The 23,058-nt window shown below is 42.7% G+C and overlaps 1 protein-coding gene across 1 annotated transcript in view; it reads right to left on the reverse strand.

Moving 5' to 3' along the window:
- LRRFIP1 (LRR binding FLII interacting protein 1) overlaps window positions 1–23,058 on the reverse strand; it is a 100,508-nt gene that overhangs the window by 56,954 nt on the left and 20,496 nt on the right. The window lies entirely within an intron of this gene.

The following is a 23,058-nucleotide window of genomic DNA, read 5'->3' on the forward strand; positions in this document are numbered from 1 at the left end:
TGAGTAATAACACCAGCACAAACTGTTTTTTCCCCATGGAAAACAAAGGGCATTAAAGTGTCCATAAGCAAAACACAGCAAACAGTACAGGCTGTGTATCCCCAACTTCCCTCCTGACAGAAAATGCAGAAACAAGATAATTTGGATGTTAGCATGATCGTAGCTGTCATCCAATAACCAGCTGAGCTTTTACATCAGAACTAGATGCCTATATGTAAAATTCAAATTATACATATTTCCCCTTGTTTTCCCTGTATGATAAGGGCCAAAGGATTTACACACTTGCTAGTTATGTTGCAGAATTATATATTCTCACAGAAGCAAGCACAATATAATATGAAATGAAGCAACTTGAAAAATAGAAAAAAATGTAAAATTTAGCCAGTTTTTCTCAGGCCCTCCTGAGAATGAGGCTTGCCAGTTTCTAAATTATAGATACCAAGTGCAGGAAGTTAAATGAATTTTACTTTGTGCAAAACCACACATTTTGTGTGTCATTTCTTAGGATATAATTCTGGTTTTAGTGCCAATCCATGGGGCATCTCTACTTTATTCTACTTCATCTTTGCAGCCTTACAGCTGCCCATTTAAAGCTAACCTGCAAACCTTGTAAGAATAAAAACACGTTTTCATTCAGCAGCTCCAACTAACAATGGCTTACAGATTGGAACAAGTATATTGTTTATTTATGAACTGTTTCTTTCCATGACCACATCAGCCTTAAGCATCTTTGAATATAAACAACAGGAACAGCATCCTGGGTTCTTGAACTTTAAGCTAAAAACCCATGGTTAGCATATACTGGTACCTCTGTAAGAAGTCATCAAGTGTTATTCCATCCTAAACACTCACATTTTAAAGTAACTCATTTTCATCACATCAAAACAATTAATTACAGAATTGTTTGGGCTGGAAGGGACCTCATGAGGTCTCCAGTCCATCCTCCTGCTCAAAGCAGGGTCAGCATCACATTCAGATCACAATGCTTAGGGCTTGGTCCAGATGGCTCTTGAAAACCTCAGTTTGGTGCCTCCACAGCCTCTCCAGGCTCCTGTTTCACTGCCTGAGCATCCTCATGGAATAAAGGAATAAGTCCCCACCAAATCATGTCAGAATCTGCTCTTGGCTCCTTAGTGACCCCAACTTCTCTGTCAGAAGGCTGCTGCACCTTAAGGGCTGCATCAAGCACTAAGGAATATTTTCAAGCATGTTCTCCGGGATGTCTGGGCGCCATTTAGATGATTAAACGGTTATTTTCACTTTGGTTCCTGACCAAACACCAGCTCATTTGTGCTGGACAAAGGAGGGTTTGTAAGAAACAGGCCATCCTTCCATAAAGGGTTTTCGAGCCCACAGCAAAATGAGAGAAGGGGGGACAGGAAATATGCAAGGAGGAAAAAAAAGGCTTCAGTATGTGAGGCTGCCCACGAATCTTTGGAGGGTGCTCTCCAGCTCAACAGAAATATATCATGCCATATTCAGGCCAGACATCAAATGCTCAACCTGTGGCCTTCATAATCCCACCATGCTCTGGTGGATGGAATTACTTAACTCAGAATGAATGTATTCTTTTTATATTCTGTAGGTGGCATTGGTGACAATGCCCAATGCATCACCTGTGAGCTCAGAGGAAATAAATCCACCAGGGCAGGGGTGAGTCCACACCTCACTGGGCAGGATGATACCAAAGTCAAACCAAAGTCTGGTAGCAGCCCTAACACCCAACAAATCCTGCAAGAAGGCCTGCTGCACACAGGTTTTCCTGTGCCAAAGACCAGCTCAGGTACAGGGCAAGGACACCCAGAACAGCCCCACAGCCACCCCCACCTGCTCAAGCTGGACAGGTAAGAATAAAATCACAGGCCAGGCTTCCAGACAAACACAGAGGAGCATCAGATTTATTGTGGGCCTCTTCCTCAGAAGCATGGGCGTGACTGAACTCATGGGATTTTGTCAAACCACACTCTCTGAGACTCCTGGACTCTGCTCTGTGCTATAAATACCTTGATTTCTTGCACAGCCTGCAAGCAGCAAAGCTAACTTTACATTTCTCTCTCTGTGCTGACTAAACCAAAGCAGGCTTTGCCTGGCTGACTCTGGTCTTTGTCCAGCCCAAGCACTCAGCAGAGCCCAGAGTCGAGTCACCTCTAAAGGCAGTAGCAGAGACAGACACTGCAGCCTGCAAGAGACACTGCTGAACGTTAGAAAACCACCCAAAAGATTCACACACTTCTGAAATTCAGCTTACTAAAAGCTGTTCTTTAGTCTGCCTATGGCATAAATAACTACTCAAGGGATTCAAGATTTAAAAAAAAAATAGAAATCACTAGGACTGAAGGAAGTGATCTTAAAATCATCTAAAATTCACTAGTGACTCAGCAAGCAATACAGGCCTCAATCAAAAGCAACAGATCGCTGTCAAAAACAAAAGAATAAAAATATGAAGCCTAACTGCACTCATTACAAAGCTTTTGCAACTTCCCTTTTATGAAATATTGCTCATCTGACAAGAAGAACTTGCAGCTTCAGCCCTACTGAGCATGTCATACCAAAAAAATCCCCCAACCTCATAAGAGGCTTCTGTAAAGCCCCATGGGCAAAACAAGAGGAGATGGTAACCAGACTGCTGAGATGAACACAGAACTGGGCACCAGCTGAAAAATCATCACCTTAATTTATGGGACTCGCTCAAATACTACAAATATACACATTGAATTCTTGTCCTTTTAGTACAGTTATTCAGAAAGATTTACAGTCACCAAACCCTGAAACAAATGCAGTGCAGAACTGCAAAATGCTTGTGTCTTTTGTCAGGTTACTTGCTTACCACTTGACACTCCTGCTTCTGGGTCACTTAGCCTGAAAATAAAAACCCAGCCCTGTGCAGCGGGGAGGGGGGGGGGGCTTAGGGGTTCAATATATTTAGCTCTGAAAAGAGAAAAACTCAGCAGGCTGTAACTGGAGGACAACTACCTCTGAAAAAGAAAAAAAAAATAAACCAGGTATTGGGTATCAGCTGGAAAGGGTGAGAAGCATCTTCTGCCGCCTGCAGCAGCGGGGAGAAGTGGGAGCATGGGACCTGAAGCTGCTGTGGAGTGACCCCTACACAGCCCCTTTTTGAACACCACTGCTGGGGACGAGGCCAGGCTGTGCCCGTGGCCAGGGGATAAATTAAAGCACAATGGTGACGGAAGCCGTGGCTTCCTGGCCCGCGCGCCACGCCGGGGAAGCTGTGCTGTCATTATCGCAGCGACGAGAGAATTATTTAGGTGAGTTGCTAAGGTAGAGGCCAGCCACACACACTCACACACATCCTGAAGGTGTGCATTCTCAGAGCCTTTCCCTCCTGAAATGGCCAGGGCTTCATTGTTCGCCTGGCAGCCCCAAGACACAGCCAACAAAGACAGGAAGTTATGCTGCTTTTCTGAGCGGTGAAAAACGACTATGTTGACTTGCCACATCGTTACATGTGTAAGAGTTTCCCAGCTATACAAAGCACCCCTCAATTCCAGTGCACTCAAAATTACCTGCTTCTGAGACTAGTAATCAAAGTCAGTGTTTTAGTTTTTGTGGAGGATTGAAGTGTTAGCTTGCCAGCACCAAACCATATCCGGAAAAGCTCTCTGATCCCATTGCCAGAAAAACCTTAAAACACAACTCTGACTAAATTACACCTGCTCCCTGTAAGCAGCCACTGCTGTGCATTGCTGCAATAACTATTCTCAGGCTGATTTAAACCTCTTGCCAACTTGCTAAGACACAGCCAGCCAGTCATTTCTGGAGCCAACATAATTTTTTGTGATGGGTGTTGTCCCATTTGAGTATTCTGTATCCCCTTCTTCAAATATTATAGGACTGTTCATTCTGTTTAGCCAAGTCACACTTCACCAGTCAAAAATCTGATAAGGTTTCTTGCATTCCTCCATAATTTAAAGTCTGTTTGGACATGCAACACCTGATTTGCAATATTGCTGTAACACAGCTGACCAACACAGCTACTGGGTAGAACCAGTGCTAACCCATGGCAATGTTTTTCCCCCATCTCCGTTTGAGCAGCATGTGACCTAACCCAGGAATTCCAGGAGCACACCTGTGAGTGGTGAGTACTTAGCATCGAAACAAGAGCGACCACAATGACTTCCATGTTTAAGAGGTAAAACCAGCACATTTATCTGATTTTTTTTTTCTTTGCTGAGTTATAAATACAAACAACTCATCTTACTCATATGGTAATGAACCCGTGAATCATACAGGCTTCGGTCAGTCCACATCCTGCTTCACTCCTCGGCTTTCTCTTGCAAATGCAAATTACTACTCAGAGGCAGCAGGCTGATGAACCTTAGCCTACAGGTAAGCATAGGGATTCCCTGGCAATAGCCCCATCGCCTCTGGCCCGGTAGCCCATCCCGGGCTGGTCCGACAGCTCCTCTCCCCCTGCAGTGACAGCCCGAGTGACAGCTCCTGTCGAGGGATGCCTGACCCGCCCGCGGCCATCCGATGGCCCCACGGGGCTGCTCCGACACTTTACTCAGCAATCATTTAACAGGTTCCGCTGGCACGACGGCTCCCGGAGCAGCCATCATCTCACGTTTTGCTCAAGTGAACGCACGAAGCGAGCCTGGGACAACCCCCGGGCTGGGCTCCCACGGCGCCGGTCGCTCCCGGCCACCACGTGGAGCTGTCCCGGCCGCTCCGCCCGAGCCCCCCGCACACCCCCGACCTTACCTGCTGCTGGGCAGCCGGGCTGAGGCAGTCGGCAGCCGCGTCCATGGCTCCGCCGCCGCCGTTCTGTCCCCGCCGGGGCCCGCCCGGACGCGCCCGGCACGGCCCGGGGGCGGAGCGGGGAGCGGAGCGGGCGGGGAACGGAGCGGAACGGGGTGAGAACACACACCTGCCGCCGCCGGGCATCGCTCCGAAACCCGCAAGGCATCCACCACCCAAAGGGCCTCCTCGCCTCCTTTTTGCCCCCGAGGGAGATACGCAGCTCCAGAACGAACATCCCAGTAACATCCCGCCCTCCCTCCGGGCTGCACAGCCACCAAACACCCAGGGCAGATACTTATAAATATATATATATATATATATATATATAATATATATTCCTCTTCACGCCACGTGGCCTTTGCATGGCCGAAACAAACCGCGCCACTGCTGTTAATTGCTGCAATTATATCGGTGCTGCGGAGCGCAGCAGTTGTGTAGAGCCGAGCTTAAACGAGCTACCCACGCTGGATGGGCTGGTGTGTTGGTTTCGTTCTTTCAGAAATGGCATTACACGCTACGGAATAATGGGGGAAAAAAAAAAAAAAAAAAAAAAAAAAACAGCAAACCCAAAACGTGCACTGAAATCGGACAGTACTGCAGAAGAGCAATCGGGAATAGTGTCCGACCAAAAAATAAGCCTGTGTCTCTGATGATGAGCTGGATGAGCCGAAGACACAGAAGGATTAGAGGGCACAAATGGTTTGAAGTGGCGCTAAAGGGAACGATACCCCAAGAACAACTGAAGGCGCGGTCAGAGCAGATATCCTGGCTCCACAGAAATCAATGGCACCTGTCGATCCCACCGGATTCCACCCAAAGCATCTCTCGATTCCCTTGCCTTCGTCCCAAGTTCGCACCTGGCCAGGGAGGAACCACCGGGGCTGGGAGAACTGCGAAGTTCAAAGATCTCCTTTTACCCACTGCCATTGTGCAGCAGCAGCAGAGCACTCGGGGACTCATCTCTTCCTGGCACGGGATTTTCCACGGCAAGCCAAACAGGTTGCTCCTTAGCAACTCAGCCTGCGCCCTCCTTCCCGGCCAGCCAGCCCAGCGAAGGAGCCTCCACCCAGCGACTGAGCTCAGTTTTTCCATGAGCTGCCTGCCCGGGACAAGGAATCTGGTTGCTCAGGCTGGCACAGCACACGCTGCCATGCTGCTGACAGGGCTTTAGCTAACTTGGAAGCGCTGGCAGCGCTTTACGTTTGGGAGCAATACTTCAGCCGGATCCACTGGCAATCCCTGGACCCAAGCCATGTCCCACTGTCCCTAGGAACGCCAGTCATGCTTCCTTTAAATAAGAGGGATTAGGGTTGTCTAACTTGCACCCTGCCCCCTGTGAGAAAACCTGCTTTACGTCAGGTGAAGCTTTACAGTTGTAAAACAGAATGGTTTTATGCTAATCACAGAACTACAAAATGGTTTGGGACGGAAGGGACCTTAAAGCCTATCCAGTCCCATTCCTGCCATGGGCAGGGACACTTTCCACTAGCCCAAGTTGCTCCAAGCCCCATCCAACCTGGTCTTGGACACTTCCAGGGATCCAGGGGCAGCCACAGCTTCCCTGGGCACCCTGTGCCAGGGCCTCCCCACCCTCACAGGGAAGAATTCCTTCCCAATATCCCATCTAACCCTGCCCTCTGGCAGTGGGATGACATTCACCTGTCTCCTGTCATGCCTATGCACCTTGTCAAAAGTCTCTGTCACTCCCATAACAATTTCTTTAAGAGCTTGAAAGGCTGCAATAAGATCTACAAAGTCACATCTTTTGTTCAACTCCAAAACCACCAGTTGAGCATGTAAGTTATTTTTAACTTCTCTACCAGGTAAACAACCCAACTTTAACAAAATAAACCTGAACTTTCTCAAATCCACTCCAGCATCTGTGTAAAGAAAATAATAAATACGTGTTGCTGTGAAACATCTATAATTTAAATCTTCATTAACAGACACTTCATCTTCCAGCAGGTCTGTCTTCTGTGGAACAGCCCCAAGTCCAAGAAGAGTCATGCCCTAATTCCTAGAGGCTGGTAAGCATTCAGTTTTGGTGCAGGTAGCAGCATGATTTGGGGCTTCCAGCAATGTTTGGTGCTCAGCAGTGAGGAAGGCACTTCTGGACTATGGCAGCTCACCCCAAGGCAGCCAGGAACAGGCACTGGAGTTAATTCTTCAGGAAAAATACATATTGCCTTATATGTAGAGGTTTTAACAGAGAAGGGGAGTGATGTTAACTGTGTAAATCCAAAGCATTGGAACAAATCAGCATGACAAGTATCTTCATCCTGACTTGAAACAGACAATTTGTTCTGGTTCTTGGTTAACAAGAATTAATCTCCCCTTACATTCACTGGCAAATCTTGACAGGTTTTGCACCGTCACTTGGAAAATACATTGAAAATAGAAGTATTTCCTACACCAGGCATAAACTACCCCCCCACACACACACAAACACACCTTTTCCTATTTACTTTCCAAGCCAATATGTTTGGTTTTATTCGGTTTAGTTGAGGAAGCACTTCATACGTACCCCGGGGTAAATTCAAACAAACAACTGTACTACATTACAGACCTGCTGGGTCAGAACTGGAGGATCAAGAGGTCTTTTTATTGCTAGCAAACTTCCATTTTTCAGCAATACAGAGCTGACAGAGCTCTGAACACACATTTCAGCATTTTATAATTGATTTTATGTAAAAGAAGGCTCGGAATTCCAATCAGGTCCTGACAATTCCCCTCAAAACTGCAGTGCCCATCTTGTCGTAGTTCTCTCCAATTCAGAAAAACAGCAGCATCTTCTAAAATTGCTATGTATTTATTTATTTATTCAGCACACAGTTCTTGTGTCCATGCATTTCCCATCTGAAATAGGATGCTGTGGAAGAGTGATATTAATTCCAGGATATATCTAGGCAGGAAGGATAAGCCCAGTGGAAATATGCATTTCATGTACAACAATGCTAAACTGAGACTAAGAAAAACAGGTAATGGGAGATTTAGAAGGGGGTAAAAAAGAGTCAGTTGACACTTCCAGAAACCTAGTGGGACAATTGTGAGTTGGGTATGTCTAAGAAGAAAATTAAAAGGAAGTTTACTGCACTCAGGACAGCAGCTTTGATTCTAATGAGACAGACTCCTTATCCCCTCAGGGGAAACACGCCTCTCCTTTGCAAACACTCACACACAAAATGCATGCCTGCACTCAGGACAATGCAATGCTCCACAAATGCTGGCCCAAATCCTAAAAATCAGCTTTCCAGAACTGCAGTTTACCCATAAAAAACAACAACTGAGAAACTGTGTCACAAGCAAGAGGGAAAGATCACCCAGTCATCCTCCAGGTATGTTAATATCCCTGATAACTCAAATTCCAAGGAAGCCTGGCCCCCATCACAGCTCATATTCAATTGCTTTTTATTTTGTCTTGTTGTAGGTAGGTTAAGAGGCATGCAAGTAGGAATAAAGCAGCCAAACCTTTAGAGATAGTTTTAAAAACTGAAAAAACCTGCACCTCAGAGCACTCTGGCTCCAGCTTGGCCCACCTCAGTGTTAATTCTTTAGCAATACAGCAGCCACTTCCCATCACCAAAATATAAAACTCAGATTTTATCATTTACATCTATAAAAATGAAATTCTGTTGTGTACTTCCTGCATTCTCTTCAAGTGGTATCATTTTTAATGGATTTGCCAGTGTTGGATTATTAATTGGACTTGATCTTTCCCAACCTAAATGATTCTATGATTCTTAGAATTTCAGTAATGTCCAACAGTGTCATTCAGTCCTGGCTTTCCATACAGTGAGTAAGTCTCATTTTGTGGAAAAAAGCTAAAAAATACTTTATATTAGAAGAAATATTTGGTTACTTTAGTTTGTGGAGTTTTTTTTAATGAGGTTCAGAGTGTTGTTCTTCAAATACTGAAGAAAGCCAATAAAATCCTCTGGAGTGACACCCACCCGAAGTCAGAGAGACAGGAAAAGTGATGTCTGTGCCTCATCACTTCATCATCCCTGCCTGCTGGGCCATCCTGGCACGTCTGGAGCCCAGCTGGCCAGGGGAACAAAACCTCCTTGTAGCCCATCACCAAGGCACTGCACTCCAGCACACGCAGCCAAGAGCTCCTTAGGAAAACAATGTCCGGTTTTCAGCACCAAAATCCCCTGCCAGGATCAACAGATTATCTTCTGTCCAGGCAGCCTGGAGGGAGGAGGAGGAGGAGGAGGAAGAAGGAAACTGCTGGAACAGGCACAAGGCAGACTGAGTCATGCTCCAGCAGGGAAGCTGGGAGGCTCTTGGGGAGCCCATGGCACATTTGTCATTCAGCTTCAAAACATGATGCCAGCAACATTTGGACATTGAATACATTAAAGTCTGACTACTTCAGCTTCAGAAATTTGAAATCTGGGCAGATGGAAGCTTCAGAATTTGGAAATATGGGTGGATGAAAACTTACGTGATCTTCCTGTTTTAGAAGTGACAGAATCAAGAGTGGTTCCAATAATAAAAATTTTTGACCTAGTCTTAAGCTTTTCCATTTCTTCGCTTAATAATGGGGGAAAAAAAGACCAAACCAAAGGAAGAAAAGAGTTTTGGTTGGATCATCTCACAAAACCTGAGTGTACAGATATTTGTGTACAAAACCACAAAAATGATCCAGCAAGAGCCTTTTACTCATAGAAAAGTGCTTCTTTGCTGGTGTACCCACAGCAAGAGGCTTTGCCATCTCCCAGGCTCTACTTCCAACCTAATGAGATTAAAGAGTTGGAATTAACCATTTCCACCATGACTGTAAATTTTGTGAATTGGAAACCCAACAGTAATTCCAAAAAGTACCACACAAAAGTGCAGTGGTTCTGCGCTTCATCCTACCCCCATCAGGGACAAAAGGTGGGAAGAAACACCACCAGCATTTGCAGGCTCTGGGATTGCCCTAGTTAAGTCACCAAGCTTTCCCACTCAACACATACAAAAAAAGACAAATCACAGTAAAAACCAAGTCCAAAAAGTCAGACTTACAGCTAAACATCATTAGGGCTTCAACTCAAATATTTGACTGTATCCACTAGAGAGAATGAACTAGGATGGCACCTTAAATGAACAGGGATCACGTGCTCTGCCAACACCAAAGAATCTCATTATCAAACATTTTAGCAAAAAGTTGACAGTTGCCTTTGAGGAGCGTCCAATTTTTCCATACAAAGAGGATAATGAAGTATACCTACAGTGGATACCTGATCAAAAGAACTGTTATGGTGTTCCCATGACCACCCTGACTGCAGCCTGAACCTATTTCCCTGGGTCAGGCTCATCCACACCCTGCAAATTCTACAAGACTGAAGTTTGGTGGGAGATTAAATGATGGATTTTTTTCATGGAAAGTTTTTCTTGCAAGGGCATTCCAAGGGTGATTTCCAATTTTGGTTTTAGGGTTTCTCAGAACACCAGAGCTTTGGTTTTCTTTTTTCCTTAATTCCCAAGCACCAGGAGTGGGAACAGGCAGACACTCTGCTCTTACGTGCTGAGGGTGCTGCTGTGAGTTATCTGTGTTTAAGGGCTCAGCATTCTTGGTCTTCTTGCTTAATATTTTCAACCAAAGACTAGGAAGGGAAGAAGGGAATGAGACCCATGACTAATGAAGGAATTTATACATGAGCACTGTCCACTTTGGAGAAACATTTGCTGATGTGCTTGCCAGGAAACCCATCTTGGAGATAGAACTTAGGCATGTGAGCAGAGGCTGGGAAGTCGTGTTGACACAGACCTTTTCCCCCTACAAAGGAGCAGAATGTTTATTCTGCAGTGAACAGCCTGTACAGCTCTACAATGCAAGAGACAATTAGGGACTTGCATCCTACCTTGTAAATTATATTGCCATGGAGTCCCAAGGAGCTGCTGCTAAAAATAGAACAACAAACAATATTTAGTCTAAACAATAACTGAGCTCCACCAGGAGCTTACACGGATTACCAAAGCAAATCCTGCAACAAGGAATTGGTCTTTAAACACCTCTTAAAACTGAAGTATCTCGTTATCATTTCCATCTTGGCAGTGGTTTAGAGGCATTTATTATCTTAGTAAATGTTTCTGTTGGTGGGGTTTTGTTTTGGTTTGTTTTTTGTTTTTTTTTAATAAGCATTGAAGCTCCATTCTCCAGCACTACTCTATATATAGAGTGCACCACTTCCACTGCTATTTAGCAATCAATCACTCGTCCTGTTTCCACTCCAAAAAAGCAAAACAGGGATGAAAGAGCAAGTCCAGGATAGGGTGTTGGCTGGCAGCTCCTCAGTTAGTATCAACTGACCACATTTACGTCACTTCTTCAATTGGCATTTTCTCCCTAAATAGCTCTCTGGTCAGTAAGTGGTTGGTCCCACCAGGGAAGAATTTGGATACTCCTCTACAGCTGTTACCTCTGAGAACAAATCCATGTGTTTTCTACACTCTGGATAATACTGCAGTCGTGTATTTTACATCAAGACTGTTAACTCCTGGAAATAGTTTTGGAGGAGCCCAGTTGACTTTGGAAAAAGCTGGATCACTCACACAAATAAATTAATCAATTAGAAATGACACCTAGAAGGAGAAAAATAAACAAAACTAACTGGCAGCATTAGCAAATATGGGCTGGAATTTCACAAGCAAAGTGTGAAAATCATTGCTGTCTTCTGGAATAATTATTTGTATGAATCTGCAGCCAGTGGTTTCTTCTAAGTGTTTTGCCCAACTTCTTTATAAAAAGAGAGAAGTTTCTCTTTTGCAGTGACCACCTGTAGCTCTCTCTCTATGGCACCAGCAGTGTTTTGCAGCAACTGTTGTCCTCATATAAAATTTAAATAAAACTGAACTTCAGAACACCCAAGTAGAATGGCTGTATTGCAGAGTGCTGCTTAAATACCATATTTCTGTTTGATTGCAGAACTGCCTCCGCAACTGAAGTCACTCAAGAGTTCACAAATAAAAGAGTTGAGTTGTATTTCAGACTTCTGTGTTTGACTTCTCTTTGGAAGCAAAGCTCCAACCAGTGTTTCCCACTGGGAACTCATCCTCAGGCACCAACACACAGCAGAGAAGCTCTTAATAAGGGAGCACACATGCAAAATTAATTCAGCCACTGGTACACGTTACTGAAGAGCAAACGCACTTGTCTTGATCATAAAGTAAAGCACAGTAACCCCATTTGGAACCTGCAATAAAATGCCATTTCTTAACTGGTTCCTTTACAACATAAACACAGGTTGGGGAAGGCTCTGGGGTCGGGTGGATGCCAACATCTTTTTGATGCATGGACATAAACAGAAGTTTTGTTCTTGACTGGTAAAAGTATTTGAAGTATAAATAAGAAGTGAATTTCAGGGACTGCTACAAGCAATGCAGTCTGTGGGGATGACCCTTTGGTCCCCACTGAACTGCAAATTTCATCTGAATTAGCGCTGGCAAATCCTGAACACAACCCTGCACTTAGAGCACATTAAAATATAGACATGAACCCCAGCAACTGCTTAAAATAACGCTCACAATACCAGTCAAAGGAAAGAAAATCACAAGTCTTGAAGTAAATGCTACCAGCTTAGAGATTACCCAGTTGGTGACACAAAATGATATAAAGCTTTAAGAAAAGGCATAAACAGAACACTAAATTCTGGTTTGTTTTGGGGTTTGTTTTTGTGTTGTTTTTTTTTTTTCTCAGATCAAGTGCACCTGCTTCCTGCTTTAATCTCAGCAAAAACCCCACATTTGCCTCCATCACAGAAAGAATAAATACATTTACAGGGAATTCATTATGTGTCCAACAACAGAACTGGGTCTCCACAGAAGCACAGACTTTGCATGCAGGCACATTCAAGACTGATTTATTCTTTTAAAGCCAAGTAAAATGAAGATCAAAAGGTTCAGGTAATCCACTGAATGCTCTCCAAAGCTGAGATTTAATACCCATATTGCAGTTCCTGGACAGAAACAGCTCAACATGAGTTAAGTAATGGAAACTGCAGTGCTGAGACAAATCCTATCATTATTGTGAAATGGTGTAATATTAGAAATTAGATCATGTGAACTGCTCTTGTTTCAGTGTCACACTGATGTGGCCCCTTCCCATTTTGCAAGAGGTCAGGACAATTTGTCTTTTAAGCTTCAGTGGGAAATTCCTGGAAGAGTTTCATGCCAAAAACTGATCAGTGGAGTTGCACAGGTCTTTGCCATCAATTAGGAGCAATGAAGAAATCCACAGCACTTCAGTTTCTTGTCCAGAGAACAGAGATTATATGTCCAGAGCTCATCTGTCTCTCTGGAGGAAAACAAACCTAAGCAGTATTTTTACATCTCCAGGCACAACACATTAGATGTGGAGATTTTAGGTCAGCACAACAACTGAGAAATTACAATTAAAAAAAAAAAAGAAAGAAAATCTTTCCCCCAGCTACAGCATTTTCATTTATTTGGGATACAGGAGAGCACATGGGAGGTAGAGCTCTTTTTTGGGGGTTAATTTTCAGGAGCCACTCACTTAAGAAGGGCAACAGCCCGAGGAGTGTGAGACAGAAGCACTGACTACAGGAGAGGAGGTGTAAGAGGTTTTGCTGCTGCCAGTACAGCAGGACTTGCCAAGTCTGCTACAGCTGTGGGACTGCCTCATCTCTGCTCTGACAGAAATGTAAACCTTTCTACACATCAACAGCACAACAGCAAGAAAGTAAATTTCTTGAAAAAAAGTAAATTACATTTAAAAAGTGAATTAAACTCTTTTACAGATTTATAGCCCTTGACATAAAAGAATGTTCTGATTTGCAGAGGTACACAGAGAAGCTAGTCTTAAGGTCATTACCCCACCCAGTGTATCAGAGGAGAATCACTGATGAATTACTCCATCTAAACAGACCAAGAATGAACTCCAAGCTTGTTTTGAACTGGCCTGAACCCCACAAGAGGGAGCAGCAATCAAGCAAATCAAGCAAAGGGTACTTTTTTTGTGTCCCTAAGGAGACACTATTTGCACCACACAAAGCTGGACCCCTGAATTTTCAATATAAATGTTTAATTACATGGTTATTCAGTCACAGAGGATGTGGATGAAAATTATCATTAGAGCATAAGAGACCACAACAGAAGGGACACTTCTCTGTGTTCCTACTGAGGACATGGTAATTCAGCCTTAAATTATTACCATTACCAGATACAGTTCAACCACTTATGTGAAGAAGCAAACCATTGAAGCTGGCAGGGGAGTAGGGATGTTTAGCAATTTGTGTTAGTCTCCAGACCCCCCAGATTCTCAAAATAAGCTACAAATCCTAGCTAGCTTTTATTTTGTAAGCAATTCCTGTTCTGCATCCCCACTCTCTGCTCCATCTCCAATACTTTTGAAGTACTCAGACAAAACCTACAGGGTTTTTTTATTTAAACACCAAGCAGCCTGTCAAAATGTAACAGCTTCCACATTCAGCATCACCACAACAGCAGAGAAAAAAAAAAACAAACAAACAAACAAAAAAGCCATGAAGAGGTTTGAAAAGGTTCACAGTATTATTCCTGCAGGCTCCCACAACGTTGTGGCTAAGTGGAAGAACAGGCAGCAGTGTGCTGTGCTGACAGATGGTTTTTAAGAAGGAGCACCTCACAGCACAAAGCAGAGGCTGAGGACTCAACTAAATGCTGTTTTTAGGGGCAGAACCTCCTGCATTGTTTTGTCTCCTACCCCCTAGGCTCAGTATTTTGGGACATATTAATAATTTATCACCTTTTCTTAGTTAAGAGTGGGAATTGTAAAGAGAGACCACTTAACTATAAATTACAATAGAGAGGGGAGGCTGGTGGAAACATTTTGATGGAGGAATAGATACAGAATTTCTTCTTTTCTGTACCTAAGGGCCAACAGAGCACAGCTGAGCTTGGTCACTGACACAGGAACCACAGCTGAAACCCATCATTAGTTCTTCTGGCAGCTTCTGGAGGGTGTGTTTGGTCCTCTTCTCGACCCTCTGGTATTTTTTGTTGCTGGTCTCCTTTCCCAGGTTTCTCCCTCTGGGATTACCCACAGTGACCCCAACAGGTATTTCATTATATGCACATCCTACTGACTGACAGAGGGAGGAAAGGAATCTGAATTGAAGCCATGCCTCTAATCATAAAAAAAAATGAGGATTTTACATTCATCTGTAAAGTCCAACACAGTACCAATATCATAAACATAAAAAAACCAAAAAAAACCAATTACACGAGGCATTTTTACATGTTCTGGGTGTCTTTGGCACACATCAGTTATCCCAATACAGACTTTAATAAAAGCTCTGACTGCTCCCCTGATTTTTTAAAGCTGTCTGTTATGGATGTAGCAATATTTGGAGCTACAGACATAGAAAACAACAGGTTTTAGAGGCATGTCTGCCAGAAAACAGAAGATTTATTGCAAATGATTCCAGAATATTAATGTCAAACATTCATCATCACAAACCAGTTAACTACTAAAGCTAAAGTAGGATTTTACGTTATATTAAAAAACCAACCCTCAATACATAAGGAAGTTATACAAAGAACAACTTCCATTATCTTCTCAGCCCTGAAAGCAATTTCATGGAAAGTAGCATTTCTAAAACACTCACAGCAATTTCTCCCAAGCTTTAATGATGCTCACAGCCATGGCACCTGGCAGAGTCAGACAACACGAAAGTTTAAACCAGCTAAAATTTGGAGAGAAGACCTCAAAGCCTTCTATGTCAGTGATGCTTTAATAGGTAGCAAATTTCCATAGTTCAACAGCCCCAATTAAGTAGGGAAGCAACAGAGCTCCTTGAAACCTGAGATGCTGCCTGAAAGGAAAAAAAAAAAAAAAAGTCTCCTTGAGGTCCCTGAGAATTCCTGGTGACCTTTTGCAAACACAGAAAAATGTGTGGGTTTGTCCTCAGTGAACTCCACCTGCACTCCCCTGGCAGTTCCAGGAGGATCTGGTGCCAGGGCACTTTATACAGTTGAGAAATTCTCCTGTGGTACGAGCGGTGAGCTGAGAAAAATGTACCCTTGCCAAGCCAATTCCAAAAAAATCAATCAGTGCAGACTCAAGGGCATGAATGACAAGCTTATTCAGCTGCTCACAGCAAACACCACGGAGGGAAGCAGCACGACCTAACCACCTTAAATGACTCTTCAAGAGATGTAAGAATTGCTGCTGATCAAAATATTACCTAAAAAATTGCATTAATAAATTAAGATGGAGTTGCTGACAGCATGCAGCTAGAAACTGAGTAACAAAACACTTTTCCATCTTTTAAGTCCAACATAAATCTTTTGTGCATTTTAAATACACTACACCAAATCAGCACATATTACTTAGGGAGTAAAAGCTGCAAGGGAACCTAAGTGTGTAAATTTAGCATGCAGCTTGGATTTTCTGCATCCACAAGAAAAAGAGAAAGCCTACTTTCACCTCCCAAAAGCATTTAACACTACATCTAGCCAATGCCAAGGAAGAGACTTTTGAGCTATTTATACACGGAGACAAAAGTGCCAAAAAAAAAAAAAAAAGTTTAAAGAAAAAAATCCTTGAGGCCATCAAGCCTCATTCTATCTAGGAGATGCAATTTTCTGCTATCCAACCATTTCTTTGTACAGTTTCTAGCAGAGAATAAAGTAGAAAAGGGAACTCTTTCTCTAAAAAACATGTTTAAGTGAAGACAGAAGCTCCAAGTGCTGAGGATTGGGCCAACGTATGAATACATCCAGCTTACACCATGCATTAGCCACCAGCAGGTTTAAGGTTTCCTCTGAATAAAACATGTGGAGCTGCAGGATTCACACCATTACTCGATTAATGCAGTTGCCACTTCAGAGGGTAGCAATATCACAAAACCAGCCACTGCTCCGTTCATACAGCGGGGGAAAGGCTGAGGAGTTCTCCTGTTATAAACCTGACAGGGCTTTAGAAATCCTGGCCATGCCAAGGTTATCTGAAAACCACCTTGAACATAAAGAGGACACTCCCCAGCTAAGTTAATGGCTCGACAAGAGCTGCAGTCAGCAAAGCCTGCTTCACTGGAAGCCTGTAGTACAGAGCCTGGAAAAGCCATTGGAGTGTGTAACTGCAGCTTATGCAAATCCATGGTGCAGGCCTGGGAAAAGCAAGGCTCAATCACTTCAAGAGGAGAAGCTCTGCCACCAATCCAGCTATATACTGGGAATAAGCATGACAAACAGTCGAGGTTTTTATAAAAATGCCTTTGTAACTGTTCTGCTGCAAAACCAGCTTGGAAATGCTCACATATTTAAAAGAGCACCTATCACATCACACTATACCTGCTAAGATACTACAGCTCATATCCCAGCACAAGAAAAGTTACACACAAGAACAGGTCACAGTGCAATCCGTATCACTTAGCACCTAGAAATTAGGATGTGAGAGAATATTGCTAAATGTTATTACTTTTTAAAACTTTCCACCATGTTATTTTTTATCAGAAAAACTGATGCACAGAATATTTAAGAGACAAGTAAGTGTAGAGTATCATCCCAAAGAAACTTTACGTACAAAGATACACCTGAAACAGCTCTTTAGCTATGCAAGAAAAACTCAACTGGCTTATTTTTGAAGAATTTAGGCAATGTACAATTCAGGAGGAACAAGTCATTTCACATTAGGCATGTATGAGTACTAGCTTTATGGCAAACTGGAAGCTGAGCACTGATACTGAAAACAGGGTAAGCAGCAGCCAGGACAGGGCCCCAGCCCTCACTGGCCAGTTCTCCCACTACAGTCTAGGAATAAATCTCCTCCAAACACTGCCTTGAGGGGTAGGAGGTGTTATAAGTACATATTATATTACTGGCTTTTTGCAGATATTAAAATGACTGCTATATGTATAATGTTAGAAAACTTTGCTGAATGAATATAGTTTCTTTTAGTTCTGCTATTAACAAAACTTAGAAATAGTAGTGTGAGAAATATCTTTTTCTTGGACTGTAATATGGTGACGTAAAAAGCTTTTGTTCATGTAACTAACTCAGAAAATAGTAAAAAGATAATCAGGAAATTCTTCACATTCTTAAATTATCCTATCTGGATAAAGAAAGATAGGGGAGAGGGAGAGCAGAACCCCAGGGAAGAAGTTTATTGATCAGAGAGTGCATGACAAGATGGAGTCACAAGGAAAAAAGTTGATTTACAGGTTGGGGAGGGAACGATTTTAAATAATACATAAAGGTCTATGAATATTCAACAGGTTAATACACTTTAAAAAGTGTTTTCCTAGTTAGGGTGTGCCCTTGGCTGAATGTCAAGCAGCCGGCCGTATAACCTTTTGTTTTACTGTTTGTCTCCTACTGTCTTCTAATAAACCTTTTTAAATTTACCAAAATGACAAGCCTGGTTTTTCACAGAGGGAAGGATGCCCCTGCTCTCCGACATTTCCAGCAGGAGCCGTGCAGCGGTTTCACTAGGGAACACCCCCAAAGCTCCATCACCAAGGAATGCCTTGGGGATGGATTCAAGCCTTCCTGCTGGCCACTGCAGATTGCCCAGGGCCCTGGCAGCCAGCCCAGCAGCTCAGTCAGTGCTGTCCCACTTCCCGACGCCAGTGAGCACTGTCGGGATTTCACTCCCCACACCACACTAGGGACCCTGCTGAGCTTATCTCAGGCAGCAAAACGAACACTGGCTCTGCAGAGCCCTGTCCTAGGCTGGCTTGGGAGGTGCCTCTTCCAAGCTCAAAGGAGAGCCCAGCAGCCCTATGCGAAGGATGCTTTATGTTATAAATACATATTATGGTATTGGCTTTTTGCAAATATTGGGGTGAATACTGTATGTGTGGTGTTGAAATGGTTTTTAAGATACAGTTTTCTTCAGGACTAACATAAGCTGATAAAATGTCTTTGTAGGAAGTGAGCTACCTGCTTGTTTGGGTAACACACCTGCTACTGATATACCAGTTACTGTCTGTGGAAATTAAAGACCACAGCCCAAATTAAGACTGATAAGCAAAATGAATTAAAACCACAGCCAAGAAACATACATGCTCTAAAAAGGCAGACTGTAGGAGTGGCCATGTAAAACAGTTCCTGGAATATGGAAAATAGTTTATAGAGAAGTTTGAAAATGTGTGAAAGATCTATGAATATACAATGGGCTGATGAATTTAAGGGGTGTCTCCAAAACATCCCTTGAATGCCAAGCACCCGGCCATTACAACCTTTTGCTTTATTCTTTGTCTCTTATTGTCTTTTATTAAACCTTTTTAAAGGAACCTTTTAGGTTCCTTTAAAAGAAACCTTTTACCAGGAAACTGAACCTTGTTTTTCACACTTTACAAGGTGGCCACTTTGGAACCACTTAATGATGATTTGATTTCCTCTGACTGATTCTCCCACTAAAAACACAACTGGGATGATTCATTTTAAGAGATTGATACAAAATTGCCTTTAATTTGTTTTCACCAGGTATCACCTTTGGAGATAAATGATCCACTTAAATGTAACTGAACGTTGTTGCAGCTAGGCTGCAATATTTACTCTTCATAGGATATTTGGTCATAAGGATATCATAAGGATATTTGGTCTCTTATTTGTAAAATACCCTTTTAAACGTTCTGGCGACATTCAGCCAAGATCACAACTTGCCTGTCTAAATATTGGAACTATATGAAGATTCTAGCTATGATGGGCAATGCAAGCATAACACTGTTACCATTACAGGGTCAGCAGTACCTGATTTATCCGGCCAATACCATCACCCACATAAAATAAACCACTTAGTTGATCAGGATTAAACATGGAGTTTGCTCTGTATTAGACATTTCACATGGTTTAGCTTTCTGTTCTCAAAATGGCACATAATTAGCAAAGTAGGTGACAGGTTTAGTGTGCTACTTCTGGAATTTTCATACAGATTCCTGGAGCTTAAATATAATCTGGAAAAGGAAAGCTTTATCACAGTCACTGTGAAGTTGTATACTCCCACCTCCTTACAGCAAAACACTGTCCAGCTTTCATTCCAGCCATCTCTTTTATGAGGAAATTTAAGTGTTTATCGTATTTCCCTCTTTGTGCAGTTTTTTATTAGCCCTGTAAATTCCACAGAATTGTACAGCTGGGAGTATCGATCATTCTCCCTGGATCTGTTTGAGCTTTTAAATCTTGCTGTGATATTGCACCAGTTGCAATAACAACCATCTCTCACCAGCACCAAGCCAAGATGAAGGGTTTGTTTTCCCCTGATGATGTCCAGGATTGAGCCTCTGCCACATTCCAGCTCTTCCACCAATTCCCCTGCAGCAGGAAGAACCCTGGATAGGCTGAAATTGGTGATTAATTATCACCAATCCCTTAAAAACCTCTGCCCAGAGGGTGCCCACAGAGGCAGCCGCACAACCTGAATATTCACTTTGGCATTTAGGGAAGGAATTCCCACTTTTCTCCAATCCGTAGCTCCTGCGCTGTTCCCATGGCGCAGGCACGGCTCGATCCGATCTCCTTAGGGAATTAGCGCTCGGAGCAGACACGGCAGCTGCCACCCAGCCATCCCCTTTGTCCCCCCGAGAGCCACAGGGATCCAAGTGACAGGGGACAGATGGCAGGGCACTGCTTCCTGCGGGAGCCACGCTGCTCCACAAAGCTGCTGCTCCAAGGAATCAGCGTGGCTGATTGCTGGAGCCCTGAGGGATGCCAAGGGATATTCCCAAAGTTCAGCCCAGCAGTGGCAGCATCGCTGAACCAACCAAGCCCTTGCTCCTTTGTCCAGCCACAGGCTGCCCCAGGAAAATTGCAGGAAATCAGTGTGCGAAAAACAAAGTTCACTTTTCTGGCAGATTTGAAAAGGTTTAATAAAAGACAATAAGAGACAATAAAGCAAAAGGTTATAATGGCTGGGTGCATGGCATTCAGCCAAGAGCACCCCTGCTGTTTTGGAGGCACCCCTTAAATTCATCAGCCCATTGTATATTCATATAGACCTCTCATACATTTTCAAACTTCTCTATAAACTATTTTCCATATTCCAGGAACTGTTTTACATGGCCACTCCTATAGTCTGCCTTTTTAGAGCATGTGTGTTTCTTGACTGTGGTTTTATTTTGCTTATCAGTCTTAATTTGGGCTGTGGTCTTTAATTTCCACAGACAGTAACTGGTATATCAGTAGCAGGTGTGTTACCCAACCAAGCAGGTAGCTCACTTCCTACAAAGACATTTTACCAGCCTATGTTAGTCCTGAAGAAAACTGTATCTTAAAAACCATTTCAACACCACACATACAGTATTCACCCCAATATTTGTGAAAAGCCAATACCATAATATGTATTTATAACAAGTGATTTCCCTGGTCATCCCCCTGTGGTGTCTCAGGGAAGAAAGAAAGAAAAAGAAAACTGGCCATTTTTCATCATGTTCATGCTGTGAAATCTCCCCATGACAACGCTGCTGATTTGCACAACCACTTTTTCTGTCGCTGACAAAAGAAATAAAGGATTGGGAACAAAGGGAAAAGTGAGTAAGAAAGGGGGGAAAGCACCACCCTAGTGCTGGAAATATGATTCAAGTGTTAGAAAACGGAATCTGACTTATAAAGGGTACAAAACTGGCAACAACTGTGTTCTTTCACTTGTGTGAAAAACAGCTCTGGCACAGGGAGAAGAAATGAGACCTGGACGTCCTGTTTGTTATAAATTTTAAGTCCTGATCTAGCTGTGAGATTAACAAGGAGAAAACAAATTTAAGTGCTGACCTGTAGTTCTAAAATTAGTTTCATTAAATGCATTTACTACGAGCAAATGCCTTTCTGATGACAGGAAAGCCAGGAAAGGACTCTGGAAAGCTGCATGTTCCTCACAGCACACATCATCCTCCAAAACTAGATTTCTGCCTGTCTGGTAGGTATAATATAAATATAAATATATTTATAAATATATTATAAATATGTAATTATTATTTAATACTTATTTATGATATTTTAATTATTATATAAATATATTACGAATATAATTATTAGGGGTTTTTTGGCTTTTCTATGTTGTCTTAACATGAACAGTACTTAAGAGCTCACCTTTGCAGCCCCTCAGTGTCAAAAAGCACCAGCACTGTTCTGAATCCCACAGAGCTGCCCACAGCCTTTACAAAAAGAACAAATGTTCAAGTGCTCACACGGAGCCATAGTTCTGCTAAATATAAGTGGAATATTATATTCCTGATCTTAAAGAAGCATCAGAATTGACAGTATGTGACCACGTTTTTTCTAGCACACAAGCTGTATAAAAATAGTCTTTTCTCCTCAAACCAAGACTTTTATGCCTCACAGTGACATTTAAACCCTTTGTGCTACAGGAGTGTTTCATGGTGAATTCAGCACAGTTCTTGTGCTTTTTTTATCTTTAAAATGTGTTCACTAAAGCACTCAAAGACCACTCCATTAGATGCACACTGCACTTCCCCCAGGCATTCTGAGTCCCAGCTTCCCAAGCAATGGTCCATCTACACATCACTGAGCTTTCCAGGGAACCATTTCCAAGAGAAACTGGAATACAAAAAATTGAGAAAGAATTTCTTTTTCATTACTTTAAAATGTACTTTAAAAAGTAATTACTTTTTCTCTTCTTGTCACCACCATCACCAACCACTGCACAGACTGGAAATGATGAGAATCAACCTTTTAAACATGAATCTTTTTCTCCAGATACTCTTAAACAGGTTTTCAGTTTCATGGATGCAAACCTACAGGAGTCATTTCCTTCAAGCATTCAGAGAACAAGATCAAGATCTCTGCAATGTTCACATCAGCCCTGATGTGACAAAGCCACAGTGGAGGGTCACCACTCCAAGGTCTCTGAGCTGACCCTTAACTGCATGACCATGATGTTAAAAAAAATGAAGACAACTATAGAGATGGGGTTTTTAATTCACTGAGAACTAGACAATCAAGAAAATATTTTCACAGATCTGAGCCTTAGGTATTTGATCTCAAATTCACTGGTAGCTGATAGGTTTCAAAGTGTTCATGCTGCTCCAGAGGACTTAGGGATGAAGATGTGTTAATTAAAAAGTTACTAAGCTTTGTTAACACACAGGTATTTATAGAATACTGCATTTAAAAATGGACAGTGCCTTGATTTTTCCAAATCTAAACTCAAACCAACATCAACAACAGCCTATATAAAAATCTGAAATACCCATCAGCTACACCATTAGTAAAGCAGGGTCTATAATTGTTTTAGTTTTGCAATTTTTAAAATTTAACATTTCAGCAAATTCAACCAGATATCACCAGATACAGTAAATTTCTAACCCAGTTCTCCAGCAAAATTCTGGTTAATCCAGTCACAATCCCTTT

This window comes from Cinclus cinclus, chromosome 21 (assembly GCF_963662255.1).
Source record: "Cinclus cinclus chromosome 21, bCinCin1.1, whole genome shotgun sequence".
Classification (NCBI taxonomy): domain Eukaryota; kingdom Metazoa; phylum Chordata; class Aves; order Passeriformes; family Cinclidae; genus Cinclus; species Cinclus cinclus.